The sequence below is a fragment of the Pseudorasbora parva genome, chromosome 3, assembly GCF_024679245.1.
Source record: "Pseudorasbora parva isolate DD20220531a chromosome 3, ASM2467924v1, whole genome shotgun sequence".
Classification (NCBI taxonomy): domain Eukaryota; kingdom Metazoa; phylum Chordata; class Actinopteri; order Cypriniformes; family Gobionidae; genus Pseudorasbora; species Pseudorasbora parva.
This window is the reverse complement of record NC_090174.1, coordinates 22,603,062-22,621,123: the sequence shown is the minus strand read 5'-3', so window position 1 is coordinate 22,621,123 and position 18,062 is coordinate 22,603,062. Positions and strand designations below refer to the sequence as shown.

At 37.8% G+C, this 18,062-nt stretch overlaps 1 protein-coding gene across 1 annotated transcript in view; it reads left to right on the top strand.

Annotated features, from left to right (window-relative positions):
• The first annotated feature begins 224 nt into the window (after positions 1-224).
• setbp1 (SET binding protein 1) overlaps positions 225-18,062 on the top strand; it is a 97,660-nt gene continuing 79,822 nt past the window's right edge. The window contains exon 1 of the mRNA XM_067438160.1: positions 225-782. The gene's annotated coding sequence lies outside the window, so the exon portion shown is untranslated. The remainder of the gene's footprint in view (positions 783-18,062) is intronic.

Here is an 18,062-nt window from a genome sequence, read left to right as displayed (position 1 = left end):
TATACATATTTTAAGCTAAGCAAACAGAAAAATAATACATAATAATTAATTCATAGAGAGATCGCTAGATTGAAATAAATAAAAAAATAAAAAAATAAAATAATAAATAAATAAATAAATAAATAAATAAATAAATAAATAAATAAAAAATAAAAAATAAAAAATGCTGTTCTCTACAGGTAGAGGGCGCTGGAGAGCAGTCATTAGCAGGGCAAGTCAGCGCATTTGCTGAGAGCAGAGCACACCGATCATTATCAAAAACTACTGCGGGAGTCTAACAAGAGTCACATCACACTCGCTGAACTCCGATCAAACACGTCCAGAAACGGGAACGCCAGAGTCTGCATATCCCTGGATATTTGCCCTGCACGACCGCTCGGGTCCGGCGTGTCATCTAAAGCAGGACTTTGGATATTATTAAGGATCGTAAGAGCAGATTTGTTTTCTCCGCAGTGGGAAGGCTCGATCCACCCCCGAGTCTGATGATTTGAGAGGGAAGCATTGCAGCGCTGTGACTGTGACTGTACACCATATTCCCGCTTCAATCCACACTTCATCTGAATCTGCAGACGCACTCCGCTGATCGAGCGCTCTCTCACTCCATGTATGCTTTTCTTTTTCAAAAAAATAAATCTCACCCGAGATTTCGACTGACGCCATTTTAAAGCGATAAAAAGCCGTTTACTTGAGTTTGAGGGATTGTAAAGTGCTTGTCATAATCTAGTAGTGTACGGATTTACTCTCGTAGACCTCGGCAGCAGCAGCAGCAGCTTCAGAAATGGGTGAGTTTACCTCTACACTCCTTGACCACATTTAAGCGTGCAGTTTTCATTATAATGCCATTTATGCGTGTTACCGAGGAATTAGAGCTGCAATTGAACTGAAACGAGTGAAACCATTGGGTTGTTTTGAATTTGGTAAAGCGCTTAAAAACTGCAGAGCTCCATTTTAACCAGAAGGAAAAAAAAGTGGACTATCGCCTGTCTGCCTTTACATGGCATACTTCGGTATAACGTTAATTGTTTCATGTGACCTCAGTAAGCAACATATCCATCAGTACTTATGGAAAATAACGTACAGAAGAAGGTGAATGTTTCTCTAACTCACCCTATGAGGACAGCAGCATTTGCGACAATGGGGGAGAATACCCTCTGCTGCAAAATCTAAGCTTTCTAAATAACTATTGGTACATTCAAACGAAGAAGAGGCATTATTCAGCGTAATTTACTGTAATCGTGGCCATGCATCAGTTTCCCGCTGATAGAGAGTAGGCGTGTGTTTGCACTGTCAAGCGCCTATAGTAATTTCCACTATAAGCCACCGTGTAGGCTTGCTTTCCATGTCACTTGCGTTCTTACTCATTAAAGACCGCATGTGTCACAAAACCTAGTGAGCCTCCTACCTAGACAGCACTGGAACGTCATGTGCTGCCTAAAATGCTGTCAAGTAGGGGGTTCCACTAGGTTTAGAGACACATCAGCGTTTTGTGTGTAGTGGGTAGCAATGGTGATGAAACTGTTGACCTAAGTGTTTGGTTTCCTATCTGATATCTGTCATAAGATTGGTCAAATTAACCTTTGCTGACATTTACCAAGATCAGGCATTATTCAGAACATAAGAACATTTAGAACATTCAGTTTATAAGGATTGCAGTGTTTGTTGATGTTCTTCATGCTTAGCCTATCTGATCTTTGATTAGCATCATACCCCCTTATTTGATTGGGTGACATCCTTGCCTAAATGCAGAAAGGGGAGGAGCTTTGACAAGGAGCTCTGGTTTTCTCAGCATCTTTGGCTTGAAACAGAGGCTGAATCTGAAGTTGCGCCCTATACCCTTAAATTGGGTATTATTTAAGGGGACAGCCGTTTAGTGGTGTCCGAAACCATAGTGGGCTTTATTGAGTGCACTAATCGTATCCCACATTGCACCGCAATAACGATAACGCTCGCTCGCTTTCATTTACTCCTTCAAGTGAAGTGTATTAGCCACAGTGGACTGACATAGGGAATATTGTTTAGAGGGGGATTTCAGATTCAGCCAGAATTTTCAGGGGAACTTAGTCACCATTTTATCAAAATGGACAAATCTTTTTTTTAATGGAATATTGCAGTGTTTATTATAAATGATTTATATGTGCATATCATTATTTTATGGGGCAATAATCCACCCCCTCCATAAGCCGGTCACCTGCATGACATCGCAGTAATAGAGTGGTGCATGTATGTAGGACTTCACTTTGTGGGCCAATCAGCAGTTAGCATCACACTGGTTCCCTTGACAAAACCACAATAGGATTTGTCCATAGGTTTTTGGAGATTGCACACGAAAAACAGCTCTGTGATAATAATAAAAAGTTTGATACTTTTTGACACATCTTGTCCATCACAATAATTTTTACAGATGGACACATCTTTATTATTTTTGCCAGAAATAAAAAGCTATAGCTAAACAAACTACACCACGGTCCCACGACTTCAACATCACCACTACCAAGCTTCCGTTTTTATCCCAGAAAGTTTAAGTTAGACTAGTTTATAAGAGCAAAATTATAAGCATAACAAGGCTGTAAAAGCGGACTGAGCCTACCTGTTTGGTGCGATTATGTTTAATGTCCCTGACTGCCTCTGCAGTCCCATTTCTAAATGGCTAAAGCCACTTGTTAGCAAACGCTTTTTTCAAGACACGTAACTGCTTAAAAAAATCACGAGTGGGCTATTACTGATGTATTTAAAGGGTTAGTTCACCCCAAAATGAAAATTCTGACATTAATTACTCACCCTCATGTTGTTCGACAACCGTAAGTCTTCCGTTCCATCTTTGGAACACAAATGAAGATATTTATGTTGAAATCTGATGGCTCAGAAAGGCCTCCATTAGGCACAATGTTATTTCCTCTCTCAAGACCCATAAAAGGCACTAAAGACGTCGTTACAAAGCCCATCTCACTACAGTGGTTCTTCAATAATTTTACGAAGCGATGAGAATAGTTTCTGTGCGCAAAAAAATGAAATAACGACTTATAGTGATGGCCGTATAGTGTACCTATAGTGATGGCCAATTCCAAAACAAAGCTTTCTGAAGCCTCGGAGCTTAATGAATCAGTGTATTGATTCATGATTCGATCCAAACTGCTGATTCGATACACTGATTCGTTAAGCTCCGAGGCTTCAGGAAGCAGTGTTTTGAAATCGACCCATCACTATATAAGTCTTTTTTTAATTTATTTGTATTTTTTTTGCACACAAAAACTATTTTTGTTGCTTCATAAAATTATTGTAGAACCACTGCAGTGAGATGGGCTTTGCCACAACATCTTTAGTGCCTTTTATGGGTCATATCTTCATTTGTGTTCTAACGATGAACGGAGGTCTTTGACATGGTTGTCGAATGACATGAGGGGAAGTAATTAATGACAGAATTAAAATTTTTGGGTGAACTAACGTTTTAATGTTGTAGAAAAAAATGTGGAAGTGCCTTGTGTTCACCACAGACCTTATTTCAGCCATTTAACCAAATTCTTATATAAAAAAACAAAAACCATTGACTTCCGGATGATGGAACTGCAAGTGCTAAAATGCTAACTCGTTTCTGTGTTATGGCCTACAAATTTACGTCATACATGCGGCACTCTATTAGCAGAATCAACAACGGTGCAATCAATTCCCACTGTTTTTTTATTGTTCGAACAGCGGTTTCACTCAGATATATTTCACAATAAGGAACTTCTGAAGACCATTTGAGGATGCGAGACAAATTGTGTTTTGAATATCACACCTTAAAGGGTTGGTATGCCCTACAATTAAAATGTCGATCTGTCAAAATTTACAAAAGATATCTGTGTTTTATAACAACGGAAATCATTGGTAAACTGCTTGGTTACCATAATGTCTCTTTTTTTTCACAGCAGAAAGTCAGAACTAGTTAATGATGACAGAATTTGCAATTGCATAGAGACACGTTTTCCATATTTATGCTTGAATATTGAACTTCTGAAGAGGAAAATGAATGCAATTCTGGCATTTAGCCTAATTCAAGGGCTAAATCAATTTTTTGGCTCCTTCAGAGTTTGGTCAGAAGCACTGGTTAAACCTTTATCCTCTCTGAGGTCTTATGAAATGGTTGATTTGAATTCAAGGTCTGTGGTCAGAAATGGAGGTTGTATAGAGTTGTTGTGGATTTTTTTGGACAATGCAAAATCTTGATTTGAGTACAGTAGTTTTGGCTATGAGTATATCACTTTATAGTTGTTTCAAAATGGAAGAGAAACTGTCTTCATCGTTTCATAGAAAGCCAATGGAAAAACCCAGGTCAATTGAGGAGACTGATCGCGTTTATCAAAACACAAACATATCTACTTATGGAGCGCTTGCCTACAAAAAGATTCCAGAAAACCTATTGTATACGATTACACAAAAGAACCACAGTATTTGAGCAAAGGATAAATCCAAAGTGATGTTTATGTGTGTGAATGGAGCTCCCTCTGTTCCTGGCTATGGCTAGTTGCATTGGAGGACAGCCAAGTCCTGACAGGAGACAAAGGAAAGAGGGAGATATCCAAGGACATATCTAATTTTTGGCAGCCGTTCTAAACCAAATATCAGAACAAGAACACCTTTTGGCAGTGAGCTACAGGGGGAGGAGGGATGTTTCATTTTTACATTTTTTTTTCTACTGCCACTTTGTTTTCACTGCGGTCAAAATTCCGATCTCTCCTTGGTTTAAAATTGACATTTTGGCATAAATCCATTTGCTTTTGTCATCGTAGAAAACAAGACAAGGGCGACTGGTTTTCTACGAATTCAAGTGGGATTGGCCGCACATTTGGAAACTTTGCTGAAGTAGGATGGTGTTCAGAATCAGATGTGTCTCAGTTACACTGGATGGCCGGCACTAGGGATGGTGATGGCAGAGAATTTGCCAATATTCTCAGCAGTTTAATTCAGTGTATGTTTACTCCACGATTATGGCCAAAATGGTAATCACAATTATTTTGATAAGTATTGCGATCACGATTAATTATCTTGATTATTTGTTGATTTTAATTATTTATTGATTTAAAATTGTAATGATTTATTGTTGATTTTATTTGTATTTTTTTTTTGTTAAGGTAGTTTAAAGCCTTATTGGCTATAAAGACTGTTATCTGTAAGATCGCGTAGGGCCCTGGGGCTACAACAAACCCAAGTGCCCCTATTGTAGCCAATCTTAGTTCAACAGCATTTTCTACCACAGAAATAATTAGCATTTTTAAAAAACTAAATCTTCAAAGCACAGAGATACAATGAGTATATACTGTCTAAATATAACATTTTAATATTAAGTAGGCCTATATACAAATATTCCAGGCTACAACACAGCATAAATGCACTACAGCATAAATGCACTAACTTCCGGTCAAAGTAAACAGGTTTCCAGAAACAGCAACAACTTTTGAGCATATACAATTAATGCTCGTATAATGCATGGGGTCTAATTCTAATTAGACCCCAAGACATGCATTATATGGCAACGGTTGAAGTTCAAGGGTTACTTCAGCGATTAGCATATGGCTTTGTATCAAACCCTGGAGTATATTCAAATGATTGTGATTTCCCTCCTCATATCCCCCTGAGACGACAGATTTATGCATTTTATTTCTGGAAAAATTCCTCCTATGACGCAAATTGACGATTTTTGCGGGTTGGACGTGGTCCCCCAAGAAAATTTTTCTCTGATAGAATTTCTCTGATCTACATATGTGCATTTTAAGATGTTTGAAGGCTAAATAATATAATAAATGGCATTCAAAAACATGTTATTGGGCAGTAGATTACCTGTCATACTTGCAGCTTACATTACCTCAAAACTTCACGTTACATGGTTGGAGTTATTCAGTCTGGTTCAGTTCGTTTCAAATGTTCATATGTTGCCGTATGCCACGGCTTGATGGGGTTTGGGGAGCGGCCCACCAGGAAAAGTTCAGGTGTCCGAATTTTCAGGTGTCCATTACTCTATCCTCTGTGACTGTCTACATTTAGAAACTAAGCTGCGCGGTGCAGGGAACAACTCTGATTGGCTCGTGGATAAGGCTGCAACAAACGATTATTTTGATTAGAATGATTAATCGACTAATCATCGATTATTGCCATCACCGTTGACAACTAATCAGTACGTTTTGAACGATTATTCAATTCGTTAAAACATTGAGGTATACATATTCTAACTATAATATAAACGTTTTTTTTTCATCAAAGTTTTAATGAACTTTGAACCAACTAAACAGGTCATTCTCTTTAAGTTCTCAGATTTCTGTCCAACTCAAATCACACACAAATGCTTTCTATGCATTTTTTAAATATTCTGTTCTCTTCCAGTTGAAAAATAAAAAATCAGCTGCCATTCCTCTGATGAAAAAAGTGATCAATAATAGGTGCTGCTTAAATGGGACATTTACTTCAGGACACAAAGAACGGTAAAATATTAATCTGCAAACAATTACTACAAGTATACAAATTACAATCTTTTTTACATACCAATTGAGCTGACAGATTCTCATTCACCTTTTAATTAACAGTGTGAAACTGTAACTGACATGAATGATCATATCTCCTTTTGTAAGTCTTTATGCATATGGAACAAAATACAGGCAAGTGATAAGACTATAATACCTAATAGTGTTACAATAAGGACTCCTAAACTCGATCGAGCTTTATTCTATCCAAAATAAATCACATTACTGTAATTATACTTTAATCATTATTATTAATATTATTATTAGTAGTAGTATTGCCTTCTCCAATAAAGAGATTTTCCGCTAATTAGTTAGCTTCAGCTGGAGAACTCTCCTCTCACCTGCTCCTCTTGTGCTGGGATTTCAAGTGCTACAACATGCACGTTGTGCTCCCATTAAAAGCAAGTTGCCCCTTGCGTATTGCACACGCCAACATTCTTGATTTGAAGTTTTGTGAAACTTTCCCACACTTTGTCAGATCGGATTCGTTTGCATTCTGTCATAATATACACTGTTGTTTTCTACCGCAATAGCATTTGTAAGGGCTGCATTACACTCTAGCGCCACAGCACCGTAGTGGTCAAATCGCGATATTGCAGGTCCTTACATTAGGTCACGTGAAATCAAATGACTACTCGACAATTAAGATATTTGTTGACAATTTTTTATTGTCGACAATGTCGACTAATCATTTCAGTCCTATTCGTGGAGGCGCATGATCAGACAATTGTTTATGGAGTGGCACTAGATTTGCTTTGCAAATAAATAAAAAAAAACAGCATAGACCCTGAGCATTCTATGAACGGAATGACGAGTTTGAAATATAGCTGGATCACGCGAATTTGATTGTGGGAAGCCAAAATCATGATTGTGATTAAAATTTGATTAATTGTGCAGCCCTAGCCAGTTGGTGGCGATGTCTCTTAGGCAAGAAACACCGGGCAAACATGTAATACACGCATGACGTCACAATTTTCACAAATTTACACATTTGGAGATGGTAATCTCGTTTTCAGGGCCCCAAATTGTTGTTGTCTTGTAAATAAATGGCAAAAATGCAATAAAAGCTTCAGTGTCTTACACTTTACATTTAACTTAAAATATTGAATATTGTACTACAAAACAGCCCTTATTATTAATGAATTATAAGTAGCCTATTGTATTAGTGTCTCAGGAAATCTTGCTCATTGTTACATAGCTCTTCTGTGGCTACTGCATTTCAGCGGTAGTTTAAGATGGGCCCAGGACTTCAGTGAATGTCATAACTTTTGTCTGGTTAATACTTTTAAAGGTTAACTAAACCCCTGTTCACAGCCTAACTCCGCCCACTGGCAATATTTTAAAAATGCTGAAAAAGTGGGCAGAGCCCAGCAGAGACAGAGGGGACAAGACGAGGGCGGGGCTGAGCGGGGGGGGCGTGCACCTGAGTCCCACAGTGACGGATTGTTTGACAGCTGTCAGACTCGCAAAAATGGATAGTGACTGGAGTGGCGATAGTAGCTTTGCAACAGAGCGGCCATTTAAAGTATAGGACTTTTCTCCACCACCCTCACCTTATCGAGCCGCAGGCTCAAACTGCGTTAACTCCCGATGCCAAAGATACTCATTCATTCATTCATGCTAGCAAAGCAGCAGCACAAGAGAGAATGAGACCACTAACTAATCTATGAACACTGAAAAGTCAAATCCTTATACTGAATGTCACTAAAAAAAGCGCAGGACCAATAAGTTCAAACCTAATAGCCTATTTAAAACAGCTGAAAGCATCAGAAGTATGAAAATTATTTTTAGACATGACGGGCGGCAAAAATATCACAAGAAAAGCTTAACATGTACTTACAACTGCATTATTTATCTGTATTTTCTTCATTAGGATGTTCAAAGCAAGTGACGAGAGTTTAATTCATAGGGCCCTATCTTGCACCCAGCGCAATTGACTTTGTACACCAACGCATGTGTCATTCCTATTTTGCACCCGCGCAAAGCGCGCTTTTCGTCGCTAGACTAGTGAATGAACTTGCACTCCCTGGGCGGTTCAGCGCAAAAAAGGAGGTGTGTTCCGGCGCAAACAATCCCTGGTGCTATTTTGCTGTTCCATTAAACAATTGCGCCACTGACCAGAAAAAACCTAGTTTAAAGTCAGTGGCGCGTTGCGCCCACAAAGTTACTTGCGCTTCACACTTTGACACTTGCGTTTCAGATCCTTAAAATAGAGCCTATAATGTTTCTACTTCATGTAACATGAGCGCTCATACTGGACTGAAGCCGCTCTCATCATGTGATCACGGGAAAACATTTCTTAGGGCGTGGTGAGCTCGTGCCAGGGGCGTGGATAGTGAACAGTTGAAAGTACCATCCTACGTCACGATGCACCACAACGTCCAATAGGAAAATTCGACTGTAGTAGCCACTGTTCAACCTTAAGAGGGCAGCACTAAGACGTTTACACCATATATTATAAAATTAAAACACTTTATACCCAAATGTCAAAACATTTACATGAATCAATAAACAGCATTAATAAAGCCCCAGTCTTGCAGATCATTAACAAAAAAAAAGTTGGTTTAGAGTTTAGTTACCCTTAAAGACAATTTGCCTTGGCTTGGCCATAATGTCAAATCAAATGAAAGAATGAAGGTGGTTCTGATAACACACATTTAACACAGAAAAACCACAAATCAAGAACAAGAAAACGGGAACAACACTCAGACCGAAACTCTGGATTTACATTTCACTTATAATTAGCAGCAGAATTAACTTTTTGTCTGCAAAGCATAGCATAGGCTACAAAATAAATAGTTTGAAAAATGGTAATGAAATATTGTAAATTGGACAAATGAAATAAATTATTGAGCGTTTAAAAAATATGAAAAATCAAAACTGAATAGCTCCGTAACGAATTGTGAAAAGCGTGTAAATAAGTTTTACGTCTTTCACAATAGACCATGTTTAAATTTTGATGTTTCTTCGATGGAAAGCCCGGATGAGTAATTATTTGGGTTAGTAAAATAACGAAATTATAGTTTTTAAGTAGAAAATAATATTATGTAAAGAGATATAGTAAAATAAAAAGTGTGCATTCTTCTTAACTGGAAGAAAGCTACTTTTCTTTTTCCTCATCCTAGGAAAGTTTTTAAGTAGAAGTTTTTAAGTAGAAAATGCCAATTGCCAACAAAACACTGCAAAACACTTGTGGTGTTGACTTGTGACCAGAAACAAACAAACAAACAAACAAACAAACACACTTGCAAAAATACCTGGCTGCTCTGAAAAAAAAAGAAAAAGAAAAAAAAACTGCATCTACTGTTTCCTCAACTCTGGGTTATTTGTGAGGCTGGGTTATCTTTCCCTCATAACCAAAAATACACTTATTTTCTGACATTGCTGATTTTGGGATCTAAAATCAAAATGACAGCACTGCCGACGGCTTCATGGGTCATACCTTAATAAACTTTCTGAAACTTGTTTGAATTAGTGCTGCAACGACGCGTCGACGTCATCGATGACGTCGACTACGGAAATACGTCGACGTTCGTAAAATGCGTTGACGCGTCGTGTCAGACGTTCATCTCGCGTAATGTTGGCTTCTGCTCCTGGTTCTATCACAAAAACCTAGACCGCGAATATCAAAAGTATGGGAATACTTTAAACAGAGGCCAAACAGTGTTTCCCACACATAGACTAATTTGTGGCGGACTGCCACATAATCAATAACGGCCGCCACATTCGTCATTCATTCATTTTTACGCTATTTAAAAGACGCACGCATATTCGTTTAGCTGCATTTCCTTAAGTTCTCTCTCCGCCCTTTTGCGCGTCTCTTACTCACTCACACACACGCGTTGCATTCGACCGTAAAACAAGTTTTATTGCATTTTGGCTGATTTAGTATGACATAGCTTTTAAAACCAGAGCAGTTGAATAACAGAGTTGCGACACGCCTTCATCACGCGGCAGCGCGCGGTCACGGCGCTCATATAATTCTAAACAAACCAGCGCGGTGTATGTATGTATGTTTCTGTCGATGGATACACGTGCTGACTCCTTAGGTATGCACTACAACAACAGCGATAATAAAAGAAAAACGTGGGCAAAACAGTATCTCTTTGTAAACTTTATAAAACGCATGCGAGTGCCGCCGTACGTCCGAATATGAGCAGTCATTTTCACAGTCATTACCCCCGTGTAGCCAGAAGACCCGAATGAGAAGATCTGTCTTTGTGCACTCGTCCCAAAGCGCACAAATATTGAGTTATCTTTCAAATCCTGTGCTTAAACGGACAAACTCACAAAAAGTATGTCAAAATGGTTTTGCCAATTGGTAAAACCACAAAAGGGCATAAGATCACATTTTAAGTGCAGCCCTCATCTGTTGTAGGGCATAAAAAACACTGCAAACTAGCAGCAACCAACGGAGAGCTGCAGTGATGAAGTATTTGTGTAGGCCAATTGCCAGAAAGGAGTTAGCATGTTAGCACTTATGGTTCTATCGTCCTGAGGTCAATGCTTTTTGTTTTGTTAAATGCCTTAAATAGGTCTGTGTTTAACACAAGTACAATATATTTTCACTTTGTGGCATAAAATACATCAGTTAATACCACCTTTTACTTGTCTTGTAAAAGGTAAACCAAGGCAAATGGGACAACAAAAGTTGCCTGGGACATTAAAGCAGCACTAGGTAACTTTTCAACCTTCATAATATATTTTTTAAGACTCTTGTGATGATAAATCGACTTACAATAGGTTGAATGACACGTCTGCCATAGCCTGATGGGGTCTGTATCGTTTTTAATCGTACTTTTAAACTTCGGGTTTCGGGTAGTAACCCGAGAACAAAAAGAACTACAAAATTTGACTGCTTTACGGCATATACGTCACATCCACCAACACCCACACTTCCTTACATTCAGACGTGCGAGCCCAACTTTGTTCGTCGGATAATATATAGTCATGTCCGAAGCAGCAGAGACACATAAGAAAGAAAAGGTTTTGTTGGAGGAAAGCAATAAGAGGAAACGAAAAAGTGATGGGATTAAAGGCAGGACAAGGATCAAAATGTGACCAGCGTTTTCTCGTCGGCGTGAGCTGAAGGAGGCGTGCCCGACCGATGCTGTCATGCTTGTTACGGTGAGCTACCACTCAAACATTGAACTGAAGTATCATACACTGTAAACCCTAATAAGTTGAGAATACTCAAATGATTTGAGGAAAGTGATTCCCTCAATTCAATTGAGTAATGGAGTCTCCTAAAACTTGAATATTTAAGTTTACTTAACTTGGTGCTCACTTTCACTGTACTTAAATTGTTAAGTTCACCAAACTTGCTACACCAGTTCAGTACACCATGCTGGGTACAACCAATCAAAACTTCCCCATTGGTCCCAACATGCATTGCAGCATGAATAAATTATGCGTCTGAATTGTGACAAATTTTCTTTGAATTCTTACTATTTGCTGTTACTTTTGCTGTTTTGTTCTGATGTTTTTGTAGCTTGTTTTATGTTCAGAGTTGATCTGTTTATCAGATTTTTTCACCATTGTAAAAAGTTTTGTCACCATTGTAGAGATTCATACGCAGATTAGTGATGTGTGTATGTGTCTAACTAATGCCATAGATTTAAACATTTTGTGCACATTAAAAAAATAAAATAATTAAAATAATTATATTAGCACAATAGTGAAGATTCTAGTATTATTAATATTTCAAAACTATTAATAACTGCTTTGACATCCAAAGCATTGGACTCTGCACAAGATCAGGAATTCTGCCTATACTTGTTGATGTTATTATCATCATCATCATCATCAATGAATAAACAACACCACTTGATGATATTTTCTCTTGGCTTTTTGTTACTTAACATATGTGTCTCACAAACACAAAACAGCCAGAGAAACACTAATATTACATTATCATTTGTCAAGAGCCCAACTAAAGCAAACACTTATCTCCATCATGGTGACTTCCAACAAAACTATTATTTTCATTAAAACAGAAATAAAGTCAATCTGGTTATAAGTTAGTTCACGTATTATTGTTAGGTTTAGTAACTTACAAATTTTTACTTAACGAATTTAAGATTGCACACAATGAAAAAGTCTCCATCTTAATTTGAATCAGCAACAAGCAACAGGTGAGGCGAAAAGGACCGCCTTTTGGAAATGTCCTCCAATCAGTGAATTCGTTCTCTTGTTGCTAGACAGAACTCCTTGCATGGCCAATCACATCAAAGCAAGACCAGAGTGAGCTATTTTAATTACTTATGATTTTGAGTTCATACAACTTGAAATCTTAAGTTTATGCATTTTGTAGGTTAATAAGTTATACTAACTTATATGACTGAGTTTTTAGACTAAACTAGTAATATTTAGTCAAGTTTACTCGATTTGTTTAAGTAAAGACAACATTAGGGTTTACAGTGTACAGATTCTGTAAAACGGTAACCAATAGACTACTATAATGACGCTGGCTTGTAAACGTGAGCATCGTGATTATTTGGCGTTTGAAAAAAAATAAAACCCATGAAATTATATTCATATGACATGCTGAAGCATATGCCACTGACTGTAACGTTACCTGGGATGAAGACATTTCACACGCGACGCCAGAAGAACTCGAAATCCTCTTGCAGTGTTCAGGGGAACTGTTAGTGCTGCACCGACCCGCGGGACGCTTTTATGAAGTTATTTGGCCCGCACCGCACCACTGTATATATTTTTACAACCCACCCCGCACCCGCGACCATTAAATAGACATACGGGGTCCGCGGGTTATGAGACGAGCCACGCATCACTAGTTCAGGGCTATCAGGGTTGTCATGTCAACAAATGCACGCGCGATGGCATGCCCTGTTGTAGGATTACAGAGCTTACGACAGTAGTTGAGGACATTATTTTTTCCAAACTGTAGGGGGACCCCGAGAGGAAAAGTAGCCAAGTGGGACATTAAATGCCTTTACGCTTAACGGGTAAACTCATCTAGACACTAATTGGCTTGCCACTAATCGCGCTCTTGCAAACTCTTATATCTCAAACTTTCAGACAAAATATTTGTCTAAATATAGACTAAAAGAAATGTCTGAAGCTTTATGGTGGTGACGTTGAAGTCTTGGGTGATGCTAACATCTAGGTTGGACTACAAATATACGTCATCACTGCAGCGCTCTAAAACGAATACCTCCAGACTTACCCTTCGCTAAGCCCTGCCCACCTTTCTTACTGCTGACACTCAGGCAAGCCACACACAGCATTCCATGGGAATAAACATTTCTGTGTGATTTTCAGTAAAATATGCTCATGAAGTAATTGTATATTATTCTAATGAGGGCTAGAATGAAGTGCGACATTGGATTTTTATCTGCTGTTTTTCACCCAAAAATGAGAATCAATTACTTACTCTCATGCTGTTGCCAATCTGTTTGACTTATGTTCATCTTTGAAACACAAATGAAACCTTTAATTAAAAATGTGAGCTTTCTGTCCCTCCATTGAAAGTCCATTCCCTCAAAACTTTAACTCTTCAAAAAGGTCAAAAAATGTTGTCTAAGGAAGTTTTTTTTTTTTTTTTTGCTCTCATAGATTTGTTACCCATTCACATCATTATATAACTGGCACACAGCAACGGTTGGAGTTAAAAATCTTAATTTGTGTTCTACTGAAGAAACAAACACACCTACATGATATGTTGGAAGTACTGGGTGTAAGCAGACAAACATAACATTTTCATTTTTGGTTGAACTATCCCTTTAATGCAAGTCTTCTGAATTTCTTTATATGATGATTTACTGAAGTTTTTCAGAAAACAGAAAACCATTCATTCACACACACACACACACACACACACACACACACACACACACACACACACACACACACACACACACACACACACACACACACACACACACACACACACACACACACACACACACACACATATAATATGCTTTATATATATATATATATAAAGCATATTTTAACAGCAACCCATAGATTATTATACATAGCAACAGCAACACATAGATTAATATAAATAAAGCACATAATGAACAGAACCTCAAACCTGCTTTTGACACGAGCACCAAAAGAATTGTTCATGGCATTAATCAAGTATGGTTGAGTTTCTGTTCATCATATTTGATGTGCTCTATTTATGTGCATTGGTCAGTGTTTACATAAAAACTTAAATGGAATATGTTCATCATAAGAGATTGCGTCTCTTCAGAAGACTTGGATTAAACTGCTTGCTTCATATGGATTTATTTTATGATTTACGTATAAGCAACTTAACTTATGATTGTTTGGACTTTCAAAGGAGGAACATAAAGGATGAGTGCATATTAAAACTGACTTAATTTGTGTTTCGAAGATGAACGAAAGTCATTAAGGTTTGGAATGACATGAGGGTGAATAAATTATGACAGAATTTTTTACTTTAACAAGTCTCGAGAACTCTTTCTGTCATGTTGTGTTTTGTTGTTCTATAAATTATTAAATTATCCAGACACTGCAAATCAGAATTTAGGCACTTCTCAGTCGACTGACAAAAGAAAAGCTTTATTTTAAAGTAAAACGTTCTGTTTCTTACTTTTACACATGTAATCATAGTGAACATGTTCACTATGGTACTGGGAACTCTTTACAGCCTATAAAAACTGTAATATTTTGTGCTGCACGATATATTGTTTTATCATCAATCGATGTTGTGATGAGTGCATCTGTGATAGTCACATTAGAGCATGTGCAAGGTCAAGTATAGGGATCATAATTTATCTGTGATCCGTATGGACCAGGCCCCAGAGCTTGAAATGCACATGATTTGTGGATTAATCTTAAAGTTTAACCATCATAGAGTGAAAGTTTATCAATTGCACATGTGTCCTGTCAGTTTAAACATTCAAGCACACAGAGCCGCACAGACAGCACATGGACACCAAAGTCCGTTCTCTTTCACATCTGTTTGTACCTAAGCGAACACGTACGTGCAAAATTATTTAAAAATTCTAGTGAGCATCCTCCTTGTAAAGTATGTCTTAAGGAAACGTAATTAGTATGTGTAAGTATATTGGATCTGTGTATTCAGTCTTAAAGAGTAACAATTACAGAAAAATAAAATAAAGCATATTTTGTTCCTTTTGGACCTTGGAAGGGTTCAGTTTGAGCAGATGTTTTATACAATCATCACTGTCCTCGTCAGAGCTCGTTTCCCAGTACATTCAGCATCTGGATCATATTCAGGATCTCAAACATATTCTGAAAACTATCATTTTCAACATCTTCAGAATCAATATTTTGATCGCTGACAGCTTCTTCACCATCATAAAGTGACATATTTGATTGTGTTCAGTACTTGCTCTGCACTAAATCACTGAGCCATTTCAAGTTTTGCTGATAATACTTTCTATTAATTTTTTTCACCTGTGGTAACTATGAGAGAAATGTCATTCATCATTGTGTATCAGACATTGCCACATTGTGGAATAAAGGGGATTCACTTAGTCATTAAAGATTCAATTAATGTTGCGCATAATAAATACACTGTTACAGACCTTGGGTCGTTAGTGACCCTATACAATTTTTACAAAAAATGAATGCAATTCTTTTATAATATAACTCTGGTTTTATTTGTTTTTATGTGGGTTTTAAATGCCACAGCAGCCGCCGAGCAAACGCACAGAGTAATGTCATAACATTCTTTTAAACGCACTTATATGTATCTAATATGATAAACAGATCTGCGTTACCTCATACTCATGACTGGAAAAGAGGAAATGCCGCCCGCGACTGTCCCGTCATAATAAAAGTCTTGTTGTTCACGAACTGTGTGCTCTGGACAATCGCTCCAGCGGCCTTGCTCAGCTTCCTCGATACTCGGTTCTGCTCTGCTTCATATTACAGTAACGTTAATAATCGCATCCATGAGCATGATTTCTGCCCGACTCCTAGGCCGATTCTTTCCCACCGGCTGTGAGGTAAAGACCACATGCTCCAAGATTCTGAGCTCAAACTTGGCATCATCAAACTACGCCTTGGTTTTGAATAGGCGCCCTCTAGGATGGTAAAAATTACATAGTGCAGCTTTAAATAAAGGCTTAATCAACTGACCAGAAAATATATTCATCTTAAAAATCTGCAAATCTATCGGCTAACAATCAACAATTAACAATAAAAAAAATCGACAGATTAATCGATCGTCAAAAATAATCGCTAGTTATGCTTGAAAGAACTTTTGGACAGGGCAGTCAAACTGTCCACACTAATACGTTTTTGTTTGAAAACGCATCTTTTTCTCTCCGTTTTGGCCTTTCGTCCACACCGAGACGGCGTTGTAAGTCAACGAAAACGTCGCTTTTTGAAAATGCTCTCCTAAGCGAATAAATATGAAGACGCTGTCTGCGCGTGGTAGTGTGGTGGACTATGAAGACGGAGGTATTTGAAAACGATGATGCATGTTTAGTCATGTCATGTGATGCATATTGTACCAATAGATATGTATGTTTATACTGCTATTATACCAGTTATGTACTATTCACCTTCACACGGTTGCTAGAATATGTTACTTTGGATGCCATATATCACAGTCCTGCAAGGATGACTGAAAATATACTTGCATTTGCTGTCCTGTGGAAAAACACGAGTCGAGTGGAGTTGCGTTTTAGACCAAACATAATAATGTTTGACCGAGTGCGACCTGGTGAATAGTGAGATATATTGCTAAATAAAATGATCCTGCCAGAAGAATTTTGTGATAACTTTATGATGTCTCTATCAGGGATGGAAATTAACTTTTTTGTCCACCGGCCACTGTGGCTGGTGGATTTCAAAATCTACCAGCCACTCAATGTTTTAACCAGCCACTTTCTTGTTTTTAACCGACAATGTGTAACTGCATGAGAAAAATTAATACTACAAGCTCTACAATACTTAAGCAGTTTATTTAATCTCAAGTCTCAATGAAATACTGGCATTTTCTCTTTCTCTCTTATACACACACAAACCATGAACTGATATACATTTCATTAAATGAGTAGGGCTCTGTGCGCTTTTTTTTTTTTAACCTGGATGTGGCATTTGGATGATTCATGGTCTTTTATGGCTTCCAGTTTTAGGTTTTTAGTACCAACAATGAAATTTTGGCATCTTCTGAAGCGTGTTGACGACATACCGAGCAGAACATTGTCAGTAGGGATGCACCGAAATAAAAATTATTGGCTGAAACCGAAACACTAAAAGAAATTATGCCAATTATTAGTACCATTGCATTTATGGCTAATGCTATGACTGTGTAACTTTACTAAAAATCAAGGCATTGCAATTGCATTAATTAATATTAAAGTTTCAAATAGTAAATCAATTACAAATTATGCAAATATTTATTTAGCACATTGCAACAACCAACAGTATAAAATAAAATTTTACTCTCGGCTGCACTCGCATGCATTGAACAAAGTTTACAAAGAGGTGAAACAGTATGCTATTTTTATTTACCCGCCACAGTGGCCGGCGGTAGGTGAAGCGAGTTTACCCGCCACAACTCAAAATCACCCACATTTGGCTGGTGGCGGGTGCTAA